This window comes from Gossypium raimondii, chromosome 5, assembly GCF_025698545.1.
Source record: "Gossypium raimondii isolate GPD5lz chromosome 5, ASM2569854v1, whole genome shotgun sequence".
In the NCBI taxonomy this organism is placed as follows: domain Eukaryota; kingdom Viridiplantae; phylum Streptophyta; class Magnoliopsida; order Malvales; family Malvaceae; genus Gossypium; species Gossypium raimondii.
In genome coordinates this window covers 54,673,009-54,679,898 of record NC_068569.1, presented here as the reverse complement: position 1 = coordinate 54,679,898, position 6,890 = coordinate 54,673,009, and the positions used below count along the sequence as shown (strand labels likewise).

General features: G+C 29.6%; 1 long non-coding RNA gene across 1 annotated transcript; it reads left to right on the top strand.

Moving 5' to 3' along the window:
* The first annotated feature begins 477 nt into the window (after window positions 1-477).
* On the top strand, window positions 478-2,745 carry LOC105767865 (uncharacterized). Its single transcript, XR_001125645.2, has 3 exons — window positions 478-1,542; window positions 2,043-2,271; window positions 2,366-2,745. It is a non-coding gene; the product is annotated as an uncharacterized LOC105767865 (long non-coding RNA).
* Window positions 2,746-6,890: the final 4,145 nt, after the last annotated feature.

The window sequence follows — 6,890 nt, the reverse complement described above, 5'->3', positions numbered from 1 at the left end:
AGAACTAAAACTGTAACAGCCCGCTTGGCAGAGTCTCCATATTCGATTACTGTTTGGAGAATAGATGGTAAATTAAGGACAAATTTGAGTAAGTAAAGTAGTTTTCCTAGCTAAGTAGGGTATCCTGAGTGATTTGTTATTTGGCGAACTCCTAGTTTTGGTGAGCTTTAGGGTTGGCAAACTCTTTTGTTAGGTATCTGCCTACCCTATATACTTTAAACAAACTCGTTAAGTTTACAGTCATTTAGTTTTTTTTTGTTATTTTAATACATGATGATTTGGTTAGTCATGTTAAGAATTAGTTGAGATTTAGTTAGAATTGAACTAGACTACTATAGATGGTAAAATCTAAAGCTTGTTTAGTGCACTTAATCACTTGAATTAAGAGTGTTAGTGGAATTATATGATTTTTCCACTAATCCTTGACTCCGTTGCTTAAGTATATAAGGATAGTGGTGGTTGTTCTGAATCACCTTTATGTCTTCTTCTTCTCTCTTGAATTTATTTAAAAATATCTAAAAAAACTAAGTTTAGAAGAAATTCATTGAAAAGAAAGTTTGTAGTGTTTAGCTATCACCTAAGTTAGTACTAGCTTACTGGTAATACTGATGAACCTTTAGGTTATTATTGAAGTTATCTATGTGTTTATCGTACTGCATGCATAGATGTTAAAATTTTTTGAGAGGAAGGAAACCTCCTGATTCTGGGTTGTGTTTTACCAATTCTTGCATGCATGATAAGTTTTGAGAGATTGATCATTTGATATGTATAATTATCATTCTTTTAGCTCAAGAAGCTAACGAGGGTCCCAACGGTAAAGGCAAATGATTTGCTGTGTAGATTTGTACTAGAGTTTCTGGTGAGTTCCTTATTACTTCCATTTGTTGTAAATTCCATTGTTATATAAATTATGTAAGGTAAGTAATCTTCCTCAGTAATGTATGAATGGTTAATGTGGGGGTAATGGTCATCCAGTGTAATCAGTCTGAGTTCAGTTTGTTTGTGTTCAATCTGTTTGTATGGGTAATGGTGTATGCGTGAGATATGATATGTGGTGATGGAGAATGAGAGACATATTTGTGAAGCCTCTGGTAGGGTAGCTATATTGCAAACCGAACTGGAAAATCACAATAAAACATGCTATTCTGAATGAAATCGATATGAGGAGTTAAGAGGGAGTATGTATGTGAATGAGACTGTATGATATGCTTTGAATTTGAATTATAGGTACGTGATTGGCATGAGGATGAGATGTATTTGTCGTGTTAAATTGGCGTACAGTATCCGCCTATGTGTTATGTAAATTGGCATATTAAGTCTATCCGTGTTCTGTAAATGTCATTAGGTGTAATATGATCAATATGTGAAACTCCTTCTGAAAGGTTTGGTATTATCATATGAATTGGTATGTAGGATTTCTCTTTACTTTTGGGAACTCACTAAGTGCATATGAAGTTACTCTGTTATCTTTTCCTTCTCAGGCTTACTGACTGAAGGAAGACTTTTTTGTTGAAGGGACTACGCCAGAGAACTGTTGCTATTGTGAGTTGTCTGTTTGTCCTATATTATGCATGACTTCTTGGGGGTGGCGTGTAAATGTACTTTTGAAAGTGATTTGTATAACGAACCACTATTTTGACGAGACACTATTTTTATGAGAACCTTATCAAATTTCAATGCTTGGATTTTAATTATTATTATTATATCTCATTCAATGAAGTTTATTTATTTGAACTTATACACCAAATGGTTTGAACATTATTTTGTACTATCAATGATGTTCATTTAAACCTTTGCAAAACGATAGCTATCATAGGTTTTATACTTATAACTTCGTAAAAAATTTATAAACCTTCCGCTGTATGATTTACCTAAAATTGTCTGATTTAAGTTGTGACACATCATACTCGGATCCAATTATCGGGTCAGGTTTGGCGTGTTACAAAAACTAAGTAAAAACACGACAAAAACATATAAATTGGTAGAGAATAAGTTCATTAAATATAATGGAGAGCCTAATTTGACATATCAAATTACGATAGATCACCAGGTCTTCATCAGAAGCTTAATATCGTAGCTTGGCGAACTGTGTTTTTGAGCTATCATGGATAAAGCAACTCTTGGTTGAAGTTGGAGTGGTAGTTCATTAGTCACCAGTAATATGGTGTGACAACACGCCTACGATTTCAATCGCAGCAAATCCCACACATAATGCTAAGGTGAAGCATGCGGAAGTCGATCACCATTTTGTCCGTGAGAAAGTTCTCGACGGTATATTGCAAGTTAACTTTGTGCCTTCAGCAGAACAAGTGACTGATATTCTCAGAAAGCTAATTGCACCAAAACAATTTGCTTCATTTTGCAGTGGTCTTCAAGTTTTATCTCTAGCTGAAGTTATCAAGTTTCAACACAAATAAAAAAACCGAGAGAATGTTAGAGTATTAGATTAGTAGAGTTGTTAAGGTTGTTAAGGTTCCGTTAAAACGGTTATGCAGTTGTGGCTACCGTTAGCGGACCTTATTGACATGTATAAAAATCCTAATTATCTTCATGCATGATAAGCAATAATTTAATAGTATTGCTTTTTCACAGAAAATACTATTCTTGTTTGTTGACTTGCACTTTTAAGATTCTTTGCTATAGTTTAACACAGCCTATATAAGCCACCACCGTAAGAACGATAGGAGAATCAGTGAAGAGAATGACTTATGACAATCCAAAAAAATAGACAATAGACAAGCCAAACAATACAAGAAAAATCAAGACAAAGACGTGCCAAAAGGCAGACAAAACCGTGCTACAAAAGCAGACAAATTAAAGAATAAATTCTAACAATTTAATATGGAAAATTTTAGCCTTATAGATTTGTAAAGATTGACATTTGATTGGTAAATATGGATTCTCATATACAGAGGCTATTGCGGCACGTAAATCTCTTACATGAATCAAAGAATATGAAAGTAAGGAGAATTTTAAACTATTGTATTGCCTTGAAAGTTCAGCCTTCTAATAGACTTTACTCTAAATATCAATTCAAGTCTAATTTAACTAAAGATGATTAAAATCTGTTGAGAAAAAAACTAAGATGATTTTAGACAGAAAAAAAAATGCTCTTAATTATTCCAATATGAAATTTTTTTCCCTTCAATTACAATTTATATATATATATATATATATATATTACACAAATTAACAAATTAAAATAGTATTACAGTCTTAAATTTTACAAATAATATAATTGATAAAAAAAATTATATACATAATTATTTGGTAATAATTTCATATATATTTAAAAGAAGTATATTTAATTAATTATGCCAAAAAAATGCATAGATTAATTAACAAGTATTTAGAAATTTGACTAAGCTCGGATATTCTTAAAATCAACTTGAGAAGATTTAGGGTGAAAAAGTAGACTTTTTTAATGTTATTCATCCTGACATTTTGCCATTTTAAGTTGAATGGTTACCAAAAATAAAAATTAGTCCTTGAAAGTTTTGGTGATAATGACCTTTTATTTTTCGTCAATGGAATTCCCAAAATAGCCTAAAAATGACTTTCTATTTTTCATCAATGGAATTCCCAAAATAGCTTAAAAATGACTTTCTATTTTTCATCAATGGAATTCCCAAAATAGCTTAAAATACAATTGAATGCTTCCAATGACTTTCTATTTTTCATCAATGGAATTCCCAAAATAGCTTAAAACAATTGAATGCTTCCAATGAGGATTTGGTTCAATGTAAGAAATTTTGAGATTTGTCGCATCACATGTTGAAAATATCGAAACTTAATAATTTTAATAATAATTCTTTTATAAGGACTAAAATTTTAAATTTTAAAACATAAAAATTAATAAAAAATTATTCTTATATATCGATAATATGCTTAGTCCATAAAAATCTTAAAAATAGTAGAATTTAAATTGTCGAAATTAATAAAGAAGTGTTGAATGGTTTAGGAGCAAATGGACATACAAGTACTTTATGAATCTGGATATTTTGAGTAAACTAATTGACTGGAATGCATTAAATTAATTTTTATAAAGCCATTTCATGTTTATATTAAAGTTGTATGATTTCTAGAAGTGTGTTTCGAATGTTATTAGTTGGTAATTTTTAAATATTAATTTTATGTACACTCATTACTTGGGTAAAAAATAAAAATAATATAAAAAATTTGGTTAATTTGCTAATAAGAACGGACTGGTTGAATCGATTTTGAATTGATTTGACCAATTGATTCCTAATTCTACCGATTCAAAGTAAATAAATTATTAAAAAATTAAAAATAAACAATTATAATATTGTAATATCGATTCAACTGCCAATTCAACTAATTAGGTTTAGTCAGTCTATACTGATTTACAAGTTAACTTGTGTTTTTACCTCTCATTAGATCGATACCCTAGTAGATTCTTAATCCAACCGATCCAATCTAATACTGAAATTTGAATTTTTTATATTTTAAATTATTTTAAAAAATGTATATATTTTAAGTTGAATTGTGGAAATTAATAAAGAATCGTTGATTAATAATTTAGGGTGCAAATGGACATACTGTCACTTTTTGATATAGATATTTTGAATAAAATAATTGACTAGTCTGCATTAAGTTTACCAGAGTCTTGGACATAGAAAATTATGATTTTCTAACATGTTTTTCCCGAAAGTAGACTGATGTAATCTTATTCATGCCGACATTTGGACTTTTATGCACACCCAATAATTATGTGGGTACCAAAAAGAAAAATTAGCCCTTGAAAGTTTTGGTGACAATGACTCTTTATTTTTCATAATGAAATTTCATTTGGATATAGTAACAAAGTTGCTCAAATAAATATTTGAATGCTTCGAGGATTCGGTTCAACCCATGAAATTTTGAGATTTGTCCCACCATGTATTAATTTATATGATTTTTCTTTCATATTTGTTTAGATTGAATTATTTAATTTAATTTATATTACCAATTTATGAAATAATATTTGATATGTTTGGTGGTGTATAACATTTCATAATTGAGATGTAATTAAAAAATTATAAATGATTTATAAATAAATACTAATAAATTTATTTAACATAATTAAATATTAATTAATTATAAATTTTGGTTAAATTCTGTTACTAGTACTATACTATGCGTATAATTATAGATTTAATCAATATTATCCAAATGGCCATTTTATGTTTTTCTACTTTTTAAATTCTAGAATTTCAGTATTGACGCAAATGAGCTAATCCATTATAAGGATTTTAAGTGAGTAATATATGGAAACAACAAACTGACATAATATTACGTATAAAATAACACGTTTGCCGCATCATATATTAGAAATATCAAAATTTAATGAATTTAATAATTATTCACTAAAATTTTAAATTTTAGAAATATAAGACCATAAAATTAATAGAATTTAAATTATCGAAATTAATAAACAAGGGTTGACAGATGGACATAGAACTACCGTATAAATGTGGATATTTTGAATAAAATAATTGACTGGAATGCATTAAATTAAATTGACTAGGATGATGAGTGTGTTTCTAATGTATCGGCGGGTATATAGGGACTACTAAAATAAATTTTTTATTTACTCTTTTTAAAATTTTAAATTAATAAAAATAAATTTATATTTTATCTCTTAAAAATAATAAAATTTAATTTAATTCTTTAAAAATTATAAAGATATAAGCTACTAAAATAATTACATTACATTTTATTATCGTAAAATTATAATTTAATTTCGCCCTTAAAATTTTTCTTGCTTCGCTCTTGGTCGTTGATGTAAATTTGTTGTTGTCAATTACTTGTTTTTTTTTAAAATATTTAATTTTATGCACACTCATTGAAAAATAAAAATAACATCAAAAATTTTAAAGTACTAATTATTGTTACAAATAAATATAAAATGATTGACATAAACAAGCTCAATTGAAAACACAAATACCTTTTTAGGAAGAAATCAAGTTTTACTTCCATGTTGCTCTTATATTGCTTTTTCTTCGCGTTTTTTTTGTCTGATTTATTATAATCTTCTTTATCTTTTTTTTTTTGATAAAGACCCGGAGGTCAACACACTTCAATTAATAGCGTCTTTCAAAACAAGGTCATGGATATCCGAAGGATAATCCAAATTAAAAGCCAAATAACAGTTTTTAATTTTAGCCCACTTGCAAAGTGCATCAGCCACTTTGTTACAACAACACAGGGCCCAAGTAATAGTAAACTTACTAAAGTAAGTAGTAAGCTTCTGGATCTCCCTCAGCTTGTAGCCTAACACTGTCAGATCCTTCTGCCTGCTGTTGAACCGATTGACTAAATTTGCACAGTTAGATTCCAACACCACAACCTTCTAGTTATTTATTCTAGCAAAATTAATGCTTTCTTCCAAAGCCTGCAATTCTGCCCATTCCACACTTAAATCCTTCTTCATACTACCTATGCACCCACCATGCACAAAACCATCAGAATCCCTAGCCACCAGGCCATAATAAGCTTTCTTTTCATGAACAGTAGCGTCAAAATTGATTTTAAAAGTCCCTGGATCAGGTTTCTGCCAACCTTTCTCCACAACAGACTTTGGGATCGAAGGTTTCTCCAACAGGTTAAAAATACGAAAATCCCTAGACAACGAAGCCACTCTATCCTAGATAATTTTGGCGTCCTCCTCCACCTCTCGAAAAACCGTATTATTCCTACTATTCCAGATATTCCATATTGTTGTAATAAAATCAGAAAAAGCCTTTCTATCCAAAATACGAGCCACGTCCTCAATCCAATCCACACACCGATCATAGCTTCCATCAAGTAGCTTCTTGTTCAGGTCACCATAAACCAGCACCGCCCTGGCCTTAGGACAATCCTTCAACGCATGAATAAGAGTCTCCTTA